Raw genomic sequence first — 25,189 nt, forward strand, 5'->3', positions numbered from 1 at the left:
TTGATGTATGTCTTGCCATGATTATCTGTGGTGACAATGGGATATCATGTGCCACTTGATGTATGTTTTAGTGATCAACTTGCGGGTTTCGTGACATTGGGAACCTATGCATAGGGGTTGGCACACGTTCTTGCCTCTCCGGTAGAAACTTTGGGGCACTCTTTGAAGTACTTTTATGTTGGTTGGATGAATCTGAGATTGTGTGATGCATATCGTATAATCATGCCCACGGATACTTGAGGTGACAATGGAGTATCTAGGTGACATTAGGGTTTTGGTTGATTTGTATCTTAAGGTGTTATTCTAGTACGAACTCTTTTATAGATCGATCCGAAAGAATAGCTTTGAGGTGGTTTCATACCCTACCATAATCTCTATGTTTGTTCTCCGCTATTAGTGGCTTTGGAGTGACTCTTTGTTACATGTTGAGGGCTTGTTATATGATCTATCTATGTTATTATTGTTGGGAGAACTTGCACTAGTGAAAGTATGAACCCTAGGCCTTGTTTCCTATCATTGCAATACCGTTTACGCTCACTTTTACCACTTGTTACCTTGCTGTTTTTATATTTTCAGATTACAAAAACCTATATCTACTATCTATTTTGCACTTGTATCACCATCTCTTCACCGAACTAGTGCACCTATACAATTTACCATTGTATTGTGTGTGTTGGGGACACAAGAGACTTTTTGTTATTTGGTTGCAGGGTTGTTTGAGAGAGACCATCTTCATCCTACGCCTCCTACGGATTGATAAACCTTAGGTCATCCACTTGAGGGAAATTTTCTACTGTCCTACAAACCTGTGCACTTGCAGGCCCAACAACGTCTACAAGAAGAAGGTTGTGTAGTAGACATCAAGCTCTTTTCTGGCGCCGTTGCCGGGGAGGTTAGCACTTGAAGGTATATCTTTAGATCTTGCAACCGAATCTTTTTGTTTCTTGTTTTAGCACTAGTCTAGTTTATAAAAGAAAATTACAAAAAAATGGAGTTAAGTTTGTCTCATACGCTTCACCTTTTTAATATCTTTCATAAGTATGATGGAAAGGATAATTGTGCTCAAGTGCTAGAAGAAGAAATCTCTAAATTGTTTGGCGCTAAATCTATGAATGATGAGCATGATTGCGATGTTGTTAGTACGAATTCTTTGAATATCCATGATGCTAATGATGATTGCACTAGTTATGATGAAAATATGTCTTATGAGCATGTCAACTTTTGTGGAGTGCATGTTTGCATGAACACACCAAATAGAGAAGATATTTATTGCAAGAGGCATAAGCACTTAGAGACTAAATTGTTGCAAGAAAGGCTAGATGTTTGTGCTGAAAATTTAAATTTTCTTGGCCGTACTTGTGGACTTTGCAATGAAAGTGGTCAGTTAGCTATCCGATGCAAATTGTTTCATGATCTAATCTTGTCCAAAATTGTGATGAGTTGATTTCCCTTGCACATTATAATGAGTTTAGCTTGCTTATGGGTTGCGAAGAAATGAAACGTTTAACTAATTATCTTCCAGAATTTGCCCGTTACAAACTTCTTGGTTTTGATCTAGAAGAAATTTATATGTATTGTGCGGTGAATTGCATTGAAAATCCTTATATTGCCAATTACATAAAGAAAAGAAAACAAATAGAGGATGATGAGAGTACTAATGAAAGGGAAGAGACTTCCCAATCTCCTCCTATTATTTCTTATGATGAATCAGGTAACGAGGAGGAGCTTTCTATTCAACCAATCTCATCAATAAGGAGCTCAAATAGGAAGGTTGAACCTACACATAATGTGAAGAAGAAAAAGAAAAGAAGGAGCAACAAAGGTAGAAAGGTATCCCTCCCAAATGATGTTGCTCCTACTACTCATTGCGATGATGATAATTGCTATACTATTGGTGTTATCAATATTTTTAATGATGAAAGTGATTATGCTTATGATATGAAAGGGCCCAAGCTTGGGGAAGCTATGTTTGATTGGGATGAAATATTTGAGAATATATTTGCTGGAATTAATGTTTGTCCCAAGTTTGGGGATGCTATGTTTAATGAAGATGATATTTTTAGCATCCCAAGTTTTGATATGCAAAGTTGTTATGATGATAGCATGCCTCCTACCTATGATGATTATATTGATGAAATTGGGTTCGGAAGAGAGTCAACTCTAGGAAGTAGTGATCCCACTATTTTGGAGGATGTTGAATTTTATTGTGATGATTACGAAAGTGGATTTGGAAGAGTGTCAACTTTAGTTAGTGATTCCACTATCTTGGGAGAGGTTTCAATCGATTATGATGAGAACGAAGTTGCTACTTATGATGATTATTGTGATGAAACTTATGCTATAAAAAGTAGTGATGATTATATTTACAAATCTTGTCATGATTATGATTACCCTTTTTCTGAACATTACTCTTTTAATGTGGAAACAATTTTTAGTGTTCAAGTCTCTTATGATACTTCCACTATTCCGAATGAGAAGAATTTTGCTTATGTGGAGAGTAGTAAAATTTCTATGCTTGTAGATCATGAAAAGAATGCTTCAGGTGCTGGTTATATTGTGAATTCATTCATGACGCTACTGAAAATTATTATGAGGGAGGAACATATGCTTGTAGGAGTTGCAATAATGTAAAGTTTCCTCTCTATGTGCTTAAAATCTTGAAGTTGTGCTTGTTTTACCTTCCTATGCAAGTTGATTATTGTTCCCATAACTTGTTTGCTCACAAAATACCTATGCATAGGAAGTGGGTTAGACTTAAATGTGCTAGTCATATGCTTCATGATGCTCCCGTTATGTTTCAATTCTTATCTTTTATGTGAGCATCATTGCCATCATCATGCCTAGCTAGAAAGGCATTTAAAAAAGCACTTGTTGGGAGACAATCCAATATTTATGCTTACTGTTTTTTGTGTGTCCACATGATTATGCTACTGTAGTAATCATGTTTTATAGCTTTTGTTTCAATAAAGTGCCAAGTAGGACCTTTAGGATAGCTTACGGTGATAGTTGTGTTGATCCTGCTGAATATCAGAAACTTTTGCACCCAGTAAATTAGTTTTGTTAATTCACAAAAACGTGCTTGTGATATGATTCTTTTTTCTATGGATTGGTACACGAATTTCTTAGGACTTCCTAATTTTGTAGGATTGTTGGAGTTCATAAGTATACGTTTGATACAGATTACTAAAGACTGTTCTGTTTTTAACAGATTCTGTTTTCTATGGGTTGTTTGCTTATTTTGATGAATCTATGGCTAGTATTAAGTGGTATGAACCATAGAAAAGTTGGAATACAGTAGATATTACACCAATATGAATTTAGAATGAGCTCATTACAGTACCTAAGTGGTGGTTTTATTTTCTTATACTAACAGAGCTTACGAGTTTTCTGTTGAGTTTTGTGTTGTGGAGTTTTCAAGTTTTGGGTAAAGATTCGATGGACTATGGAATAAGGAGTGGTAAGAGCCTAAGCTTGGGGATTCCCAAGGCACCCCAAGGTAATATTCAAGGATAACCAAGAGCCTAAGCTTGGGGATGCCCCAGATGGCATCCCCTCTTTCGTCTTCGTTCATCGGTAACTTTACTTGGAGCTATATTTTTATTCACCACATGATATGTGTTTTGCCTGGAGCATCATTTCCTTTAGTTAGTTTTTGCTTGCTGTTAGTTAGAATAATGTTTTGCATCTTTAGTTTCAATAAAGAAGTCAAGGATAGCCTTTGCCATGCTTATTTTGCTAGTATACATGTTGCTGTTTGAAAAACAGAAAGTTTACCGCTGTTGAAAAAATTCCCTAGAAAATTCAGAGAGTGGTATAATGTTGAATCTTTTTTAATATTGAGCTCTGATAAATTTATTACAGTGGGAATTTTAGTTCATAATTTTTGGAGTCAGGGAAGTATTGATACTCTTGCATTCTTTACAGACTGTACTGTTTTGGCAGATTGATGTTATGGGTGCATTGTTTGCATATGTTTGCTTGTTTAATGATTATATTTGAAGATAGGAGTATTAAATATGCAGAGGCATTTAGTATGCAATGTTGAATAATAATTTTAGTGATTTGTTACAGTAGAAGATGATAAGGTTTTGCATTGGTTTATACTAACCTATCTCACGAGTTCTTGTTGAGTTTGTTGTGAATGAAGCTTTTGATAAAAAAGAGAAACCATGATATGAGAGGAATTAAGGAGACACAAAAGTTCAAGATTGGGGATGCCCAAGGCACCCCAAGATAACATTTCAAGAAGTCTCAAGCATCTAAGATTGGGGATGCCCCGGTAGGCATCCCACCTTTCTTCTTCAACAACTATCGGTTAGTATCGGTTGAGCCTAAGTTTTTGCTTCTTCACACGAGTTGTGCTATCCTTGCAATGTAGTTTTCTTTAGCTTTGCTTGCTGTTTGAATAAAGTATCAAGATCTGAAATTATTAAATGAGAGAGAGTCTTCGCATAGTTGCATAATTATTTAGCTACTCATTGATCTTCACTTATATCTTTCGGAGTAGTTTGTTGTTGCTCTAGTGCTTCACTTATATCTTTTAGAGAATGGTGGTAGTTTTATTTTGGAGAAATAGTTGAACTCTCATGCTTCACTTAGATTATTTTGAGAGTCGTTAATAGCATGGTAATTTGCTTAATGTTCATATACTTGGTATTCAAGATATGTGAAACTTTCTTTTGAGTGCGTTGAATACTAAGATAAGTTTGATGCTTGATAATTGTTTTGAGATATGGAGGTGATAATATCAAAGTCGTGCTAGTTGAGTAGTTGTGAATTTAAAGAATACTTGTGTTGAAGTTTGTGATTCCCGTAGCATGCACGTATGGTGAACCGTTATGTGATGAACTCGGAGCATGATTTATTTATTGATTGTCTTCCTTATGAGTGGCGGTCGGGGACGGCGATGGTCTTTTCCTACCAATCTATCCCCCTAGGAGCATGCGCGTAGTACTTGGTTTTTTATGACTTCTAAATTTTTGCAATAAGTATATGAGTTCTTTTGACTAATGTTGAGTCCATGGATTATACGCACTTTTACCTTTCCGCCTTTGCTAGCCTCTTCGGTACCGTGCATTGCCCTTTCTCACCTTGAGAGTTGGTGCAAACTTCACCAGTGCATGCAAACCCCGTGATACGATACGCTCTATCACACATAAACCTCCTTATATCTTCCTCAAAACAGCCACCATACCTACCTATCATGGCATTTCCATAGCCATTCCGAGATATATTGCCATGCAACTTCCATCATCATCATCATGACATACATTACTTTTGTCATATTGTCATTGCATGATCATGTAGTTGACATCGTATTTGTGGCAAAGCCACCACGCATTATTTTTCATACATGTCACTCTTGATTCATTGCACCATCCCGGTACACCGCCGGAGGCATTCAAATAGAGTCCTATCTTGTTCTAAGTTTCGAGTTGTAATCCTTATGTTGTAATCAATAGAAGTGTGATGATCATCATTATTAGAACATTGCCCAAATAAAAAGAGAGAGAGAGAGAAAGGCCAAAAGAAAAAAAAAGAAGGCTAAAAAAAAGGGCAATGCTACTATCTCTTTTTCCACACTTGTGCTTCAAAGTAGCACCTTGTTCTTCATGTAGTGAGTCTCATATATATATTGTGCTTCAAAGTAGCACCTTGTTCTTCATCTAGTGAGTCTCATAAGTAGTCCTTTTTATACTAGTGGGAATTTTTCATTTTAGAACTTGGCTTGTATATTCCTACAATGGGCTTCCTCAAATGCCTTAGGTCTTCGTGAGCAAGCAAGTTGGATGCACACCCACTAGTTTTCTTTTGTTGAGCATTCATAGCTCTAGTGCATCCGTTGCGTGGCAATCCCTACTCCTCATGTTGACATCAATTGATGGGCATCTCCATAGCCCGTTGATTAGCCTCGTCAATGTGAGACTTTCTCCTTTTTGTCTTCTCCACACAATCCCCATCATCATATTCTATTCCACCCATAGTGCTATATCCATGGCTCACGCTCATGTATTGCGTGAAGGTTGAAAAAGTTTGAGATTATTTAAGTATGAAACAATTGCTTGGCTTTTCATCGGGGGTATAGAAGTTGGGAACATCTTTGTGTGATGAAAATGAAGCATAGCCTAACTATATGATTTTGTAGGGACGAACTTTCTTTTGCCATGATATTTTGAGAAGACATAATTGCTTTGTTAGTATGCTTGAAGTATTATTATTTTTATGTCAATATGAACTTTTGTCTTGAATCTTTCGGATCTAAATATTCATACCACAATTAAGCAGATTTACATTGAAATTATGCCAAAGTATCACTCCGCATCAAAAATTATTTTTTATCATTTACCTACTCGAGGACGAGAAGGAATTAAGCTTGGGGATGCTTGATACGTCTCCAACGTATCTATAATTTTTTATTGCTCCATGCTACTTTATCTACTGTTTTAGGCAATATTGGGCTTTATTATCCACTTTTATATTATTTTTGGGACTAACCTATTAACCGAAGGCCCAGCCCAGATTTGCTGTTTTATGCCTATTTCAGTGTTTCGAGGAAAAGGAATATCAAACGGAGCCAAAACGGAACGAAATCAACTAGAGAAGTTATTTTTGGAAGGAAAGCAACCCAGGGAAGTTGGAGTGCACGTCAGGGGAGATACGGGCTGCCCACGAGGGTGGGGGGCGCGCCCCACCCCCCCCCCCCCCGGGCGCGCCCCCCTGCCTCGTGGGGCCCCCGTAGCTCCTTCGACGTACCCCCTGCACCCATATATACTCTTTTACCCTAAAACTTCCAGAACAGAAGATAGATCAGGAGTTCCGCCGCCGCAAGCCTCTATAGCCACCAAAAACCTCTCGGGAGCCCGTTCCGGCACCCTGCCGGAGGGGGATCCCATCACCGGTGGCCATCTTCATCATCCCGACGCTATCCATGACGAGGAGGGAGTAGTTCACCCTCGGGGCTGAGGGTATGTACCAGTAGCTATGTGTTTGATCTCTCTCTCTCTCGTGTTCCCTCTATGGCATGATCTTGATGTATCCCGAGCTTTGCTATTGTAGTTGGATCTTATGATGTTTCTCCCCCTCTACTCTCTTGTGATGAATTGAGTTTCCCCTTTGAAGTTATCTTATCGGATTGAGTCTTTTATGAGAACACTTGATGTATGTCTTGCCGTGATTATCTGTGGGACAATGGGATATCATGTGCCACTTGATGTATGTTTTGGTGATCAACTTGCGGGTTTCGTGACATCGGGAACCTATGCATAGGGGTTGGCACACATTCTTGACTCTCCGGTAGAAACTTTGGGGCACTCTTTGAAGTACTTCTATGTTGGTTGGATGAATCTGAGATTGTGTGATGCATATCGTATAATCATGCCCACGGATACTTGAGGTGACAATGGAGTATCTAGGTGACATTAGGGTTTTGGTTGATTTGTATCTTAAGGTGTTATTCTAGTACGAACTCTTTTATAGATCGATCCGAAAGAATAGCTTTGAGGTGGTTTCGTACCCTACCATAATCTCTATGTTTGTTCTCCTCTATTAGTGGCTTTGGAGTGACTCTTTGTTGCATGTTGAGGGCTTGTTATATGATCTATCTATGTTATTATTGTTGAGAGAACTTGCACTAGTGAAAGTATGAACCCTAGGCCTTGTTTCCTATCATTGCAATACCGTTTACGCTCACTTTTACCACTTGTTACCTTGCTATTTTTATATTTTCAGATTACAAAAACCTATATCTACTATCTATTTTGCACGTGTATCACCATCTCTTCGTTGAACTAGTGCACCTATACAATTTACCATTGTATTGGGTGTGTTGGGGACACAAGAGAATTTTTGTTATTTGGTTGCAGGGTTGTTTGAGAGAGACCATCTTCATCCTACGCCTCCTACGGATTGATAAACCTTAGGTCGTCCACTTGAGGGAAATTTGCTGCTGTCCTACAAACATGTGCACTTGTAGGCCCAACAACGTCTACAAGAAGAAGGTTGTGTAGTAGACATCAACCCCCCCCCCCCCGGGGGGGAGCAATGGGCCAACATGGGCCATATGGGAGAGAGAGGACAGCCCACATAGGGGAGGCACGCCCCCCCCCCCATGGGGAGTCCGAATAGGACAAGGGAAGGGGGCGCGACCCCCCTTTCCCTCTCCCTCTCCCTCTCCCTTCCTTCCCCTCTTCCTCCAGGTGGAATCCTACTAGGACTTGGAGTCCTGGTAGGACTCCCTTCTCCTGGCACGCCCTTCAAGGGCTGGCCGGCCTCCCCCTCTCCTCCTTTATATACGGAGGTAGGGGGCACCCCAAAGTACATCAAGTTCTCTTAACCGTGTGCGGTGCCCGCCTCCACAGTTACACACCTTGGTCATATCGTCGTAGTGCTTAGGCGAAGCCCTGCACCGGTAACATCATCAACACCGCCGCCACGTCATCGTGTTGACAGAACTCTCCCTGATCCTCAACTGGATCAAGAGCTCGCGGGACGTCATCGGGCTAAACGTGTGCTGAACACGGAGGTACCGTATGTTCGGTGCTTGGATCGGTTGGATCGTGAAGACGTTTGACTACATCAATCGCGTTAACTAAACGCTTCCACTTTCGGTCTATGAGGGTACCTGGACACACTCTCCCCTCTCGTTGCTATGCATCTCCTAGATAGATCTTGCGTGATCATAGGATTTTTTTTTGAAATTACCACGTTCCCCAACAGTGGCATCCAAGCCAGGTCTATGCGTAGATGTTTTATGCACGAGTAGAACACAAAGAGTTGTGCGTGATAATTGTCATACTGCTTACCACCAACGTCTTACTTTGATTTGGCGGTATTGTTGGATGAAGCGGCCCGGACCGACATTACATGACCGCGTTCATGAGACTGGTTCTATCGACGTGCTTTTGCACATAGGTGGCTGGCAGGTGTCTGTTTCTCGAACTTTAGTTGAATCGAGTTTGACTATGGCCGGTCCTTGTTGAAGGTTAAAACAACACACTTGGTGAAAAATCGTCGTGGTTTTGATGCGTAGGTAAGAACGGTTTTTGCAAGAAGCCCGTAGTAGCCACGTAAAACTTGCAACAACAAAGTAGAGGATGTCTAACTTGTTTTTGCAGGGCTTGTTGTGATGTGATATGGTCAAGACATGATGAGATATAAATTTTTGTATGAGATGATCATGTTTTGTAACAGAGTTATCGGCAACTGGCAGGAGCCATGGTTGTCGCTTTATTGTATGAAATGCAATCGCCATGTAATTGCTTTATTTTATCACTAAGCGGTAGCGATAGTCGTAGTAGCAATAGTTGGCGAGACGACAACAATGCTACGATGGAGATCAAGGTGTGAAGCCGGTGACAATGGAGATCATGATGATGCTTTGGTGATGGAGATCATGAGCACAAGATGATGATGGCCATATCATGACACACATTTTGATTGCATGTGATGTTTATCTTTTATGCATCTTATTTTTCTTAGTACGGCGGTAGCATTATAAGATGATCCCTTACTAAATTTCAAGGTATATGTGTTCTCCCTGAGTATGCACCGTTGCTACAGTTCGTCATGCCGAGACACCACGTGATGATCGGGTGTGATAAGCTCTACGTTCACATACAATGGGTGCAAGCCAGCTTTGCACGTACTGAATACTTGGGTTAAACTTGACGAGCCTAGCATATGCAGATATGTCCTCGGAACACTGAGACTGAAAGGTCGAACATGAATCATATAGTAGATATGATCAACATAGTGATGTTCACCATTGAAAACTACTCCATCTCACGTGATGATCGGACATGGTTTAGTTTATTTGGATCGCGTGATCATTTAGATGACTAGAGGGATGTCTATCTAAGTGGGAGTTCTTAAGTAATATGATTAATTGAACTTTAATTTATCATGGACTTAGTCCTGATAGTTTTTGCATGTCTATGTTGTTGAAGATCAATGGCCCATGCTACTGTTCCTTTGAATTTTAATGCGTTCCTAGAGAAAGCTAAGTTGAAAGATGATGGTAGCAATTACACGGACTGGGTCCGTAACTTGAGGATTATCCTCATTGCTACACAGAAGAATTACGTCCTGGAAGCACCGCTAGGTGCTAGGCCTGCTGCAGATGCAACTACGGATGTTGTGAACGTCTGGCAGAGCAAAGCTGATGACTACTTGATAGTTCAGTGTGTAATGCTTTACGGCTTAGAATCGGGACTTCAAAAACGTTTTGAACGTCATGGAGCATATGAGATGTTCCAAGAATTGAAGTTAATATTTCAAGCAAATGCCCGAGGTTAGAGATATGAAGTCTCCAACAAGTTCTATAGCTGCAAGATGGAGGAGAATAGTTCTGTCAGTGAACATATACTCAAAATGTCTGCGTATCATAACCACTTGACTCAGCTGGGAGTTAACCTTCCTAATGATAGTGTCATTGACAGAGTTCTTCAATCACTGCCACCAAACTATAAAGGCTTCGTGATGAACTATAATATGCAAGGTTTGACGAAAACAATTCCCGAGCTCTTCGCAATGCTAAAGGTTGCGGAGGTAGAAATCAAGAAGGAGCATCAAGTGTTGATTGTCAACAAGACCACTAGTTTCAAGAAAAAGGGCAAAGGGAAGAAGGGGAACTTCAAGAAGAATGGCAAGCAAGTTGCCGCTCAAGAGAAGAAGCCCAAGTCTGGACCTAAGCCTGAAACTGAGTGCTTCTACTATAAGGGACTGGTCACTCGAAGCGGAACTGCCCCAAGTATTTGGCGGATAAGAAGGATGGCAAAGTGAAAGTTATATTTGATATACATGTTATTGATGTGTACCTTACTAATGCTCGTAGTAGCGCCTAGGTATTTGATACGGGTTCTATTGCTCATATTTGCAACTTGAAACAGGGGCTACAGATTAAACAAAGATTGGTTAAGGACGAGGTGACGATGCGCGTCGGAAATGGTTCCAAGGTTGATGTGATCGCCGTCGGCACGCTACCTCTACATCTACCTTCGCAATTAGTTTTAGACCTGAATAATTGTTATTTGGTGCCAGTGTTGAGCATGAACATTATATCTGGATCTTGTTTGATGCAAGATGGTTATTCATTTAAATCAGAGAATAATGGTTGTTCTATTTATACGAGTAATATCTTTTATGGTCATGACCCTTGTTGAGTGGTCTATTTTTATTGAATCTCGATCGTGGAGATACACATGTTCATAATATTGAAGCCAGAAGATGCAACGTTGATAATGATAGTGCAACTTATTTGTGGCACTACCGTTTAGGTCATATTGGTGTAAAGCGCATGAAAAAAGTCCATACTGATGGGCTTTCGGAATCACTTGATTATGAATCACTTGGTGCTTACGACCCATGCCTCATGGGCAAGATGACTAAAACTCCATTCTCCGGAACAAAGGAACGAGCTACTGACTTATTGGAAATAATACATACCAATGTATGCGGTCCAGTGAGTGTTGAGGCTCGTGGCGGGTATCGTTATTTTCTTACCTTCACAGATGATTTGAGCAGATATGGGTATATCTACTTAATGAAGCATAAGTCTGAAACGTTTGGAAAGTTCAAAGAATTTCAGAGTGAAGTGGAAAATCATCGTAACAAGAAAATAAAGTTTCTACGATCTGATCATGGAGGCGAATATTTGAGTTACGAGTTTGGTCTTCATTTGAAACAATGTGGAATAGCTTCACAACTTACGCCACCTGAAACACCACAGTGTAATGGTGTGTCCGAACGTCATAACCGTACTTTATTGGATATGGTGCGATCTATGATGTCTCTTGCTGATTTACCGCTATCGTTTTGGGGTTATGCTTTAGAGACGGTTGCATTCACTTTAAATAGGGCACCATCAAAATCCGTTGAGACGACGTCGTATGAAGTGTGGTTTGGCAAGAAACCAAAGTTGTCATTTCTTAAAGTTTGGGGTTGCGATGCTTATGTGAAAAAGCTTCAACCTGATAAGCTCGAACCCAAATCGGAGAAGTGCGTCTTCATAGGATACCCAAAGGAAACTATTGGGTGCACCTTCTATCAAAGATCCAAAGGCAAGATATTCGTTGCTAAGAATGGATCCTTTCTAGAGAAGGAGTTTCTCTCGAAAGAAGTGAGTGGGAGGAAAGTAGAGCTTGATGCGGTAATTGTACCTTCTCCCGAATTGGAAAGTAGTTCATCACAGAAATCAGTTCCAGTGATTCCTACACCAATTAGTGAGGAAGCTAATGACGATGATCATGAAACTTCAGATCAAGTTACTACATAACCTCGTAGGTCTTCCAGAGTACGGTCTGCACGAGAGTGGTACGGTAATCCTATTCTGGAAGTCATGTTACTAGACCATGATGAACCTACGAACTATGAGGAAGCGATGATGAGCCCAGATTCTGCGAAATGGCTTGAGGCCATGAAATCTGAGACGGGATCCATGTATGAGAACAAAGTGTGGACTTTGATGGATTTTCCCGATGATCGGCAAGCCATAGAAAATAAATGGATCTTCAAGAATAAGAATGACGCTAACGGTAATGTTACTGTCTACAAAGCTCGACTTGTTGCGAAAGGTTTTTGACAAGTTCAAGGAGTTGACTACAATGGGACTTTCTCACCCGTAGTGATGCTTAAGTCTATCTGAATCATGTTAGCAATTACCGCATTTTATAATTATGAAATTAGGTAGATGGATGTCAAAGCTGCATTCCTGAATGGATTTTTGGAAGAAGAGTTGTATATGATGCAACCAGAAGGTTTTGTCGATCCAAAGGGTGCTAACAAAGTGTGCAAGCTCCAGCGATCCATTTATGGACTGGTGCAAGCCTCTCGGAGTTGGAATAAATGCTTTGATAGTGTGATCAAAGCACATGCTTTTATACAGACTTTTGGAGAAGCCTGTATTTACAAGAAAGTGAGTGGGTGCCCTGTAGCGTTTCTAATATTATATGTTGATGACATATTGTTGATTGGAAATGATATAGAATTTCTGGATAGCATAAAGGGATACTTGAATAAGAGTTTTTCAATGAAAGACCTCGGTGAAGTTGCTTACATGTTGGGCATCAAGATCAATAGAGATAGATCAAGACGCTTAATTGGACTTTCACGAAGCACATACCTTGATAAAGTTTTGAAGTTCAAAATGGATCAGTCAAAGAAAGGGTTCTTGCCTAAGTTACAAGGTGTGAAGATGAGTCAGACTCAATGCCCGACCACTGCAGAAGATAGAGAGAAAATGAAAGTCGTTCCCTATGCTTCAGCCATAGGTTCTATCATGTATGCAATGTTGTGTACCAGACCTGATGTGTGCCTTGCTATAAGTATAGCAGGGAGGTACCAAAGTAATCCAGGAGTGGAGCACTGGACAACGGTCAAGAACATCCTGAAATACCTGAAAAGGACTAAGGATATGTTTCTCGTTTATGGGGTGACACAGAGCTCGTTGTAAATGGTTACGTCGATGCAAGCTTTGACACTAATCTGGATGACTCTAAGTCACAATCCGGATACGTATTTTTATTGAATGGTTGAGCTTTCAGTTGGTGCAGTTCCAAGCAAAGCGTCATGGCGGGATCTACGTGTGAAGCGGAGTACATAGCTGCTTCGGAAGCAGCAAATGAAGGAGTTCATATCTGATCTAGGTGTCATACCTAGTGCATCGGGTCCAATGAAAATCTTTTGTGACAATACTGGTGCAATTGCCTTGGCGAAGGAATCCAGATTTCACAAGAGAACCACACACATCAAGAGATGCTTCAATTCCATCAGGCATCAAGTCGCAGAGGGAGACATAGAGATTTGCAAAATACATATGGATCCGAATGTTGCTGGCCCGTTCACTAAGCCTCTTCCACGAGCAAAACATGATCAACAGCAAGACTCCATGGGTGTTAGAATCATTACTTTGTAGTCTAGATTATCGACTCTAGTGCAAGTGGGAGACTGGAGGAAATATGCCCTAGAGGCAATAATAAAGTTATTGTTTATTTCCTTATATCATGATAAATGTTTATTATTCATGCTAGAATTGTATTAACCGGAAACTTAGTACATGTGTGAATACATAGACAAAACATAGTGTCCCTAGTATGCCTCTACTTGACGAGCTTGTTAATCAAAGATGGTTATGTTTCCTAACCATAGACATGTGTTGTCATTTGATGAATGGGATCACATCATTAGGAGAATGATGTGACGAAAAAGACCCATCCATTAGCTTAGCATTATGATCGTTACAGTTTCATTGCTATTGCTTTGTTCATGACTTATACATGTTCCTCGGACTATGAGATTATGCAACTCCCGAATACCGGAGGAACACCTTGTCTACTATGAAAAGTCACAACATAACTGGGTGATTATACAGATGCTCTACAGGTGTCTCCGGAGGTGTTTGTTGGGTTGGCATAGATCGAGGTTAGGATTTGTCACTCCATGCTTCGGAGAGGTATCTCTGGGCCCTCTCGATAATGCTCATCACTATAAGCCTTGCAAGCAATGTGACTAATAAGTTAGTTGCGGGATGAAGCATTACGGAACAAGTAAAGAGACTTGTCGGTAACGAGATAGAACTAGGTATGATGATACCAACGATCGAATCTCAGTCAAGTAACATATCGATGACAAAGGGAACAACGTATGTTGTTGTGCGGTTTGACCGATAAAGATCTTCATAGAATATTTAGGAGCCAATATGAGCATCCAGGTTCCGCTATTTGTTATTTATCGGTGATATGTCTCGATCATGTCTACATAGTTATCGAACCTGTAGGGTCCGCACGCTTAACGTTTGATGACGATTTGCATTATGAGTTATGTGTTTTTGATGACTGAAGTTTGTTCGGAGTCCCAGATGAGATCACAGACGTGACGAGGAGTCTCGAAATGGTCGAGACATAGATATTAATATATTGGACTATGTCATTCGGCCACCAGAAGAGTTCCAAGTGGTTTCGGGTAAAAACGGAGTGCCGAAAAGGTTACCGTAACCCCCAGGGAAGCAATGGGCCAACATGGGCCATAGGGAGAGAGAGGACAGCCCACATAGGGGAGGCACCCCCCCTCATGGGGAGTCTGAATAGGACAATGGAAGGGGGCGCGGCCCCCCTTTCCCTCTCCCTCTCACTTTCCCTTCCTTCCCCTCTTCCTCCAGGTGGAATCCTACTAGGACTTGGAGTCCTAGTAGGACTCCCTTCTCCTGGCACGCTCTGCAAGGGCCGGCCGGCCTCCCCCTCTCCTCCTTTATATACGGGGGCAGGGGGCACCCCAAAGTACATCAAGTTCTCTTAACCGTTTGCGGTGCCCCCCTCCACAGTTACACACCTCAGTCATATCATCGTAGTTCTTAGGCGAAGCCCTATGCCGGTAACATCATCAACACTGTCGCCACGCCGTCGTGCTGACGAAATGCTCCCTCGTCCTCAACTAGATCAAGAGCTCGAGGGACGTCATCGGGATGAACGTGTGCTGTACGCGGAGGTACCGTACGTTTGGTGCTTGGATCGGTTGGATCGTGAAGACTTTTGTCGTGGTAAGAGCATGGAAGATGCCAAGGGAAGGCTAAAGAGAGGAGGAGGCTCCAGGGCGCTGGTGAGCTCCAGAGGCGAGGTTGGCATGAGCGGGCGCGGGACGCCGGACATACCCAGGTTCGGGGCTCTCCAGAGAGATAACGCCCCTAGTCCTGCCGAATGTAGTTGGATGTTCGATAGTACAATGCTGCTCCTGGAGCTGTATGGGGGAGGAAGGAAGCTGGCCAAGGCTTGGGCTGCTCCTTCGCTCTTGTGTTGCTGTTTCGGTGGCTAGTTCTATGCTTACTTGCCTTTCTCTCTTTACATGCCCGTATGAGCGTGGGCTCCTGGGGGGTTTTATAGATCAACCCCCAGGGGTACAATGGTAATGTTAAAGGTCGGTGGGTCCGGATTCTCGGTGTCCGGGGACCCGGGCTGGGTCCCGCTGAGGGCTTGTGGTTCGCCGGGTTCCCCTAGGTGCGGGCCCTGCATGCCTAGGGGGATTGTGCGCCATCTTGTCGATCGTCAGGGCGTGGCCGAGTCGAGTCATGTACAGTGGCTCTCCGTCAGGTTGCCGCTTGCTGTCGTCAGCGGTGAGGGCGGGGGCACTATAGCCACGTCGGCCCTGGTCAGCGGGTAGGTGAGGGGCACTGTTGCCACGCTCCGGCTGACCAGAGGCATGGGCGGGGTACTATTGCTTTGGTCATCATTGATTGAAGACTCGTCCCATCGTACGGCCTGGATGGGACGGGAGCTGGCCCGTGGGCGGATTGCGGAGCACGCCACGGGTGGAGCTGGCTTGTTGAGGAAGCTTTGGTGGTGCCGGGTTTGGCAGTCTTGCGCTAGTTGTTGAGGCCGAGTCGTCGCATCTTGCCGGGTCGGAGAGTCTGGCCGGGTTGCGGGGCTTGGCCAGGTCAAGCGACCCGGCCAACCGCATGCCGGTTTGAGGGGCGGTGCCAGCCCCGTTGTTTTTGAAGAGGATCCGGGTTCCGTTGCCTGCCCAGGGTTCATCACCCCGATAGTAGTCCCCGAAGCTATGAAGGTCCGCCGTCTTCGAATGAGTGGGCCTTTGCAGTTTACCCCTTAAGCAAGGCGGATCCTGCGAGCGCCGGTTCTGGCAACACCCACTGTGTGCCAATTTTCTCGGGAACCGGATTGCGGCATCCCGGCCGTGGCGGGAACCGAGGAGTTCGTCGAGTCTTGGGGCAATCCCTCGGCCTTCGTGCGGGCGCCACGTGGTGCCCGGAAGTCGGAGGGGCCTGACAGGCCACGCGCATGACGGGACTGGGCGACGGGCTGGGGCCCGCCGCCGCGCGCCCTTGGCCCACGCGCGTGGATTTATTGCGGCATCCGGGGGCCGGTTGCTCTTCCCCAGGCAGTTACTGCGCGTGTACATGCGCACTTATGTCGGGGTAGTGGAACGGGTGCATGCAGACGATCCCACTCCCCCATGTTCGAACCGAGGGTTATAAATTGAGGGGGGCAAGGGGGCGGCAGACATCATTCTCGCTCGCGCCCTCCTGTCCCCCTGCTCTTGCTCCGCTCTACGCAACCGACGCACAGCGGCGCCCGCTGCTCCGAGCAGAACTCCTTCATCGCCCATCTTCTTTCTCCTTCCTCCGATCATGGCACTGCCGTCAGGCTCCTGGATGGGTTCGAATGTCACCACCGAGGACATCACCCAACTCCGGGCGACGCGGCGCCTACCACGGGAGACGGACGTCGGCGTCCGTCTGCCGCACGGCGAGTAGACGCCTCAGCCTGAGGAGCAGGAGCGCGTGGTCTTCCTCACACACTTCGAGCGCGGGTTTGGGCTGCCGGCGAGCACCTTCTTCCGCACATTCCTGGAGTTCTTCGGGCTTCAGCCGCATCATCTTGGCGCTGGCGCCATCGTCCAATTCTCCGGTTTCATCACCCTCTACGAGGGGTATCTGGGGGTCGAGCCCATGATCGACCTCTATGCGCGCTTCTTCTCCCTGAAGCAGCAAAGCCCGTCGACCGGGGAGTTCACCGACTGTGGCGACGCCGTCATCTCGAAGCGGTCGGGGGCGGACTTCCCCAAAATCCCGCTAGAGGATTCTGCCAAGAAATGGTAGAACTCCTTCTTTTACGTCCGCAACCTGGGTGCGGATCGCATCAATCTTCCAGCCTTCGCCATCGCGCCGCCACGGGTGAAGGCGAATTGGGGCTACTCGCTCAGGCGCCCGTCGCAGGAGATTGTCAATCTCTGCAAGTGGGTGACGGTGATGAGGACGCGGGAGGGGCTATCCGGCACCGACCACATCGCCGTGTTCATCATGCGTCGGGTCCTCCCGTTGCATAGGCGCTCCTGCCTCATCGGAGAAATGGTCGACCTTCAAGACCCCAACCGCATGGGGTCGACGTGGCTGACTGCAGAGCAGATCACGCGCGACATGAACGACATCTCCAAGGCCAACCTTGGGGAGGATTGGCGGTTCAGCAAGGTGCCGTATAGCGAGTTGAACCCGGCGCCGCAGGTGAGTGTCTCGTCTTCTTACTTTGCTGTTGTGCACCTTCTCGTCCGTCCTGACGCGACGCCGGAGGTGCTTCTGAACGCGATCCGGCATCCTTACGCCCGGGCTCCATCGCAGGTAGCGTCGGTGGCGCTAGAGGAGCCCGCGGCCCATGGTGGGGAGGAGAAGGCCGACGCCGACGCCGGCGCTGGGCATCGCGTAGGTAAGTCTTGTATTTTTCTTCATGTGTCCTGAGTTGCTGACCATGGCACAGTGCGGGCGATGCTGACGCCAGTTGTTGGTGCGGCAGCCTTAGGCGGGGGAGGCGGCGACGCGGGCGGAGCCTGGTCTTCGTGTGGAGCGGCGCCGAGCAGCCCGCATGGGAAAGACAGTGTCGCGCCGCGACCCCGGGCCCCGAAATGCACGGCGGACCCGACCGGGGCCGGGAGGCTGGCCAAGAGGAAACGTGGCGTCGGGCACGGGAGGCCGACCTCGGTCCTGGTCTTGTCGGGGTAAGCTTCGTCTTTCGTACGCATCGGATCATTGTGCTAGCCTTGTTTCTTTTTTGCTCATTCTGTCTTCTTCTTCAGGTCGCCAATCGCGCTGGCGAGGGCGGCGGCGGATGTCGCCGCCGCCGAAGGGACCGTGTTCCGTAGGAGCCCGTCCGACCTCGCCGACCAGGCCGAGGTGGAGGGACGGGCCGACTCGGACCTCAGCCTGGACCCGAACGACGTGGAAGGCTCGGCCTGGCGAGAAAGGAACAGGGCCGAGGCGGAGCTGGAGGCGGCGTCGGTCCGGGATTGGACCGACGCGGCGGCGGCATGGGCGCGAGCCGGCATAGAGCCGGCCTAGCGCAAGATGCCGGAGGGTATGGTGGTGGCGGCAACGGTATTTGAGCCGTCGTCGGTGAGGGAGCGCGGCCGTGAAGGGCGGCCTAAGGTGGTGATCCTTGACCGGGAGGTCGTGGAGGCGGAGGATGATACCCCGCCGCGGGTCGACGTAGTCGAGCGAGCGGGGGCTGATGGTGGAGGCAGTGCCGTCTTGGAAGAGGCGCTGCGGGCGGCGGTGCCGGAGGCGCTGCCAGTGTTGGAGGAGGCACCGCGGATGGCGGTGCCGAAGGCCACCCCGGCAGCTGGGCCGATGGTGGCGCAGCAGGCCGTCCTGGCGTCCGGACCGGAGGTGGCGACGTAGGGCGTCCCAGCGTCTGGGTCGTCAATGGTGCCGGGAGGGGCGTCAGAGGAGGTGCTGGCTGCGTCAGGAGCGGCCAGCGGGGAGCACGCCTTGGTGCCCCGGCAGGGAGGGCGCCGGGCCGCCGGGCCGCAGCCGGCGCGGAGCGGGAGCGCCGTGGTCTTCGGGCCTCAGACCCAGGAGGAGGCGGTGTTGGACGCCGTCAGCCTCCGCCTGCGATGCCGAACGGACCGGCTCGAGGCCTTCGCCTAGGCCGAGGTGGAGCGAACGCGCGACCTGGAGCACGCCGTTCTGTAAGCGTTTTCTTTCTTGCAATTTCTTCTTTGTGGGGGCGCGCCAGTGCACCCACTGGGTGTAGCCCCCGAGGTTCGGGCCAACTACATAGTAGTTGGTCGAATCTTTAGAGCGTTGGCCTTGTTCTAACCTCTGCCTTCTTCAGCATCTCGACGCCTTCCAGGTTGCCGCCTTCAACCGTCTCCTGGCAAGCACCGGGATCTCAAGGAGCAGCTCGCTGCCAAGGAGGAGGAGCTTCATGTCACCGCAGGTATCCCTTGTGCTCTTTTCTAGTGGGGGCACGCTAGCGCACCCACTGGGTGTAGTCCCTGAGATTCGGGCCAACTGTGTAATAGTTGGCCCAAATCTTAAGTCCTGCTTTCTCTTTTGCTAAATCCTTCTTTTTCGCAGCCGAGGTGCTGTCTTGGCGGACTCGTCTACTCCGGGCCGGTCATCACTATGACCAGCTCGTTGCCGACACCGGACATCTTGGCGTTGAGGCGGCCGCGGCCCGACGGTCTCTCGACGAGGCCAACTGGCTCCATGAGCAGCTGGCAGGTCACAAGAGCCGCCTCGAGGCCGAGGTGGAGCTTCTTAAGGCGGAAGCCGCCAAGGTGGTGGAGGCGCAGCAGGCCCTGGTGGAGGCGGACCAGCAGCGCGGCCAGCTGGCCGACGATAAGGGCCAGCTCCAGGCCGAGGTGGATCGCCTGCGGGGGCAGGTCACCACGGTTGAGGGGGCCCATCAGGACGAGGCCCGTTGCCGCGAGGCGGCCGAGAAGGCGGTCGACGACAAGGACGCCGAGCTGAAGGCGGCCCTTGCCAAGGCGGCCGATCTGGAGAAGGCGCTCCAGGAGCGTGACCGCGCCATTGAATGGGAGCGGCATGGTACGTTGCTCGAAGCACGGCACTTGGAAGAGTCCTTCTCCAGTAAGTGCTTTTCCTTGCATTTTGCCGGGTCGGGATCCGGCCTTTCTTCCTTGTTGTTCTTCTTCTGATATGCTTCTCCTTTTGTGGTAGGGGCATTCCCGAAGACGCAGTGGCTGGCAGAGGAAGCCGTCTGCTATCAGCACAACCCGACCGGAGTCATTGGGTCCAGGACGGATCCACGGGTGGCGTGGACCTTCCCGGATATCATCACCACCGCTGAGGCCCGCCTGCGGGTCTTGGGAACGCAGATGGGGCGGCTGGCCCAGGCCGGCACCGCGATGACGACGGCCCTTTGGCCGGACTCTGTCGAGCCGAGCAGCTTCACGCGCCTGGCGCGTTGGTTGGAGATGGGGCCGGACCGGCTTCACGAGTGGCGCGTCTCCGATGCTCATGCCGGTGCTGAGATGGCGCTCTGGTTTGTGTTGTCTTGGCATCCGGACCTGCAGCTGGACGCGTTGATAGGCCAGCGGGCCGGCTCGGAGCAGCTCTTGCAGGAGCAAGCCGTCCGGATTGCCTCCCGAGCCAGCTACATCACCGAGTTCGCCTTCCACGATGATTTCCACCCGGAGCAGACGGAAGATGGCAGGGTCGTGGACGGCGACGACTACGTCTTCCTTCTCCATGATCTGGAGGGGAGCTCGGAGGAGACAGGCGTCTACCGCGATGGGGGTGCCGAGGAGGACACCGGCGCCTCGCTAGACCCAGAGGCCGCCAGGGGAGAGCCGTCGACGTCGCGACGCGGTGCTGGAGATGCCTGAGACATTCTATGTAGAATTTGTTAAGTAGCAGGTCCACCCACCCACTGGGGGTTTTAGGGTGTAATGAACTCGGGCCATGGGCCTTTTCTTAAATATTTGCGTACAAATGTCGTGAGTGTTTTTGCTCTTGCCTTCCGTTTTTTGGACCGATTTCATGCGCTTTTCCTTTCTCAAACCTCCCCCCTCCCCCGCGAGTCAGACGGTCGAGGCTCCGGTCCATGACAAGGTGTTCGATTCTTCAAGAGGAGCACGTAGGACTTGGGCCCTTCGAAATGTTGAGCACGAGCGAAACACCCACTGGGCCGGCAGGTGGCAATCCGGCGAAGCCGGTTGGCGAGCAGCCGGTCGTGCGGCTGTTTATTTGATGTGCGGCAGGCCGGGTTGATCGACCCGGCAGCCTTTGACTTAGTGTATGAAGCGTAAAGGAGCTCTCGCCCGTTGTGCTTGCCAGCCGACAGCCAAAGCTAGATCTGTGGCTTTAGGGCGAAGTGGGGGACCGCGGCATCCTAACTGTATCAGGAATCACCAAGTAAGGCGGCGGGGTGGCGACCAAGCCGGCCAGCCCCCGAGCCCCGGGGTCGAGCGAGTCGGACCGGTGGCTGGGTTCAGTGGCATAGTGATGCAGGAAAATAGGGATACGATAAATTGGTCGACAAAAGGCAACCCCCGAGTTTTGTTTGGGAACCCCATAGTTTCATGCGTTTACAAAAGGCAACGATACATACACTCGTGCGGCTGACTATAAAATGGGCGGAGGAGTTCCGCGTTCCACGGCCGGGTCGTTTCTTTGCCGGTGGTGTCCTTCTTGCGCTTCCTTGACTTGCGTGCATCGATGAGGTAGTAGGCGTTGCGGTCACACAAGGCCCTGCTCACGATGAATGGTCCCTCCCATGGAGGGGACAGCTTGTGCTGGCATGCATGCTCTTGGACGAGTTGGAGGACGAGGTCGCCCTCGCGGAACGCGAGGGGCTTGATCTTCTTGCTATGGTAGTGCCTCAGGCCTTGCTGGTAGATGGTCGAACGGCTGAGCACCAGGAGGCGTGCTTCTTCGAGCAGGTCGACGCCATCTTTGCGGGCTTCTCTGGCTTCGGCTTTGGTGTACATCACGACGCGCAGTGATTCGAACTCGACGTTGGTCGGGATGACGGCTTCAGCTCCATAGACAAGGAAGAACGGGGTGAACCCGGTCGACCGATTTAGCATGGTGCGTAGACTCCAGAGAACGGCCGGCAACTCATCAAGCCTGCTGCCGGGTGAGCGGATCAGTGGCTCGACGAGTCGTGGCTTGACGCCGGACAGGATGAGTCCGTTGGGCCGCTCGACTTGCCCGTCGGATTGCGAATGTGCAACGGAGGTTAGGTCGAGGCGGATGCCAGAGACAGAGCAGTATTGCTCGAGCGCGCCCTTGGCGAAGTTGGTGCCGTTGTCCGTGATGATGCTGTTCGGCATGCCGTAGCGCACCGCTATGTCCTTGATGAACCGAACGGGTGTTGGCCCATCCAGTTTCTTGATTGGTCTTGCCTCGATCCACTTGGTGAATTTGTCTACTGCCACCAGCAGGTGCGTCATGCCGCCTTGAGCGGTTTTGAAGGGTCCAACCATGTCGAGTCCCCAGACCGCGAAAAGCCAAGCGATCGGTATGGTGCGGAGTGCTGACGCTGGCTGGTGGCTGCGTTTGCTGAAGCGCTAGCATCCCTCACACTTGAGGACGAGCGACTCGGCATCTTGGAGGGTCGTGGGCCAGTAGAAACCGTGGTGGAACGCCTTGGCCACCAGGGATCGCGATGCGGTGTGGTGCCCGCACTCGCCCTGATGTATGTCGAGGAGGATGTCGATGCCCTGCTCCTGCTCGATGCAGTGCTGGAACACGCCGGTGGAGCTACGCTTGACGAGCTTGTTGTTGATGATGCTGTAGGCGGACGCCCGGCGCTATACTTGCTGAGCTTCTGTCTCGTCCATGGGGAGAACCCCGTTCTCCAAGAATTCTGATATTGGGAGGGCCCAAGATGGAGCCGTAACCACGGCGAAGACGGCCACCAGGGTGGGTTCCGAGTCGGCAGCCCCCGAGCCGGGTTGGGCAGCCCCCGGGTCAGGGATGGCGACTGCCGGGTCTAGGGCGATGGTGGCCCGGTCAAGCTGAGCAGCCCTCGGGCCGGGTTCAGCAGTCACCGGGCCGGGTTCAGCAGCCCCCGGGCCGGCTTGAGGTGCGACCGGGTCGTCTCGAACGTGGATGGACTCGGAGTTCGGCGATGTCTTGACGGACGGCTTGCGCAGGTGCTCGAGGGAGACGCCGGATGGGATGGCTTGTCGGGACGAGGTGATCTTGGCGAGCGTGTCAGCTGCTTCGTTCTTCGTGCTGGGGGCTTGGAGGAACTCGCAGCCCTCGAAGGATTCGGACAGCTTCTGGACGAGGAAGCGGTAGCTTGCCATGTTGGAGTCACGGGCGTCCCATTCGCCGGAGCACTGCTGCACCACCAGGTTCGAGTTGTCGTAGCACAGGATGCGCCGGATGCTGAGTTCCTTGGCAACCCGGAGGTCGTGCACAAGGGCTTCATACTCGGCGACATTGTTGGAGGCGGCGAAGTGGATCTGGAGCGTGTAGTGGAGTCAGTCGCCCTTTGGGGACGACAGTATGATGCCGGCCCCCAGGCCGAGTCGCATCTTGGATCCGTCAAAATGCATGCGCCAATGCGTCGAGTCGGGGGGCGGCGGCAAGTACTAGGTCTCGGTCCAGTCGACGAGGAAGTCGGCCAGGGCTTGAGACTTGATCGTGGTGTGGGGCTCGTAGAGGATGGTGTGGCTGGCTAGCTGGATCGCCCACTTGGCAACCCGGCCAGAGGCATCCCGGCACCCGATGATCTCTCCGATAGGCGCCGTGCTGACCACGGTGACGACGTGCTTCTTGGCGGTGAAGTACACGCCGTAACACATCTTCTGGTAGTGCGGGTAGTTCTGCTTGGAGATGGAGAGCACCTCGCTCAGGTAGTAGACTGGGTGTTGGACAGCTTGGATCCTGCCCTTCTCTGGTCGCTCGACCACCAGCACCATGCTGACCACCCGCGAGGTCGCGGCTATGTAGAGCAACAGCGGCTCCTTGTTGGTCGGTGCGGCCAGGACTGGTGCGGTGGAGAGCATGCGCTTGAGGTCTTGGAAGGCCTCGTCTGCCTTGCCATTCCATTCGAACGGGCTTGTCTTCTTCATCAGCTGGTAAAGGGGTAGCGCCCTCTCGCCCAGCCGGCTTAGAAACCAGCTGACCTAGGCCAAGCATCCGGTGAACTTCTGGACATCGCGCAGCCGAGCCGGCTTGCACATGTGCTCGATGGCCTTGATCTTCTCCAGGTTCGCCTCAATGCCGCGTTCCGAGACGAGGAAGCCGAGTAGCTTTCCGGCCGGGACGCCAAAGACGCTTTTTTCCGGGTTAAGCTTAACCTCGTATTTGTGGAGGTTGGCGAATGTTTCCTTCAAATCGTCGAGGAGCGTGAGGTTCAGCTTGGTCTTCACCACAATGTCGTCCATGTACACGTGGATATTGCGGCCGAGTTGCGGCAGCAGGCATTTCTGCATGCAGCGTTGGAAGGTGGCGCCGACGTTCTTCAAGCCGAACGACATGGTGATGTAGCAATACGCCCCAAAGGGCGTGATGAAGGACGTCTTCAGGGCATCGTTCGGGTCCAGCTTGATCTGGTGGTAGCCGGAGTAAGCGTCCAGGAAGGACAGGAGCTCGCACCCGACGGTCGAGTCGATGACTTGGTCGATCCGCGGGAGAGCGAACGGATCCTTGGGGCAGGCCTTGTTGAGGCTGGTGTAGTCAATACACATGCACCAAGTCTTGTTCTTCTTTAGGACGAGGACTGGATTAGCCAGCCACTCGGGGTGAAACACTTCCATTATGAAGTCGGCCGCCAAAAGCTTGGCGACCTCTTCACCAATGGTTCTTCTTTTCTCTTCGGAAAATCGTCGTAGGGGTTGACGGACAGGCTTGGCATCCTTGAGAACGTGAAGTTTGTGCTCGGCGTACTTCCTCGGGATACCTGGCATGTCCTTGGGGGTCCATGCGAAGATA

Source organism: Triticum aestivum, chromosome 4B, assembly GCF_018294505.1.
Source record: "Triticum aestivum cultivar Chinese Spring chromosome 4B, IWGSC CS RefSeq v2.1, whole genome shotgun sequence".
Classification (NCBI taxonomy): Eukaryota; Viridiplantae; Streptophyta; class Magnoliopsida; order Poales; family Poaceae; genus Triticum; species Triticum aestivum.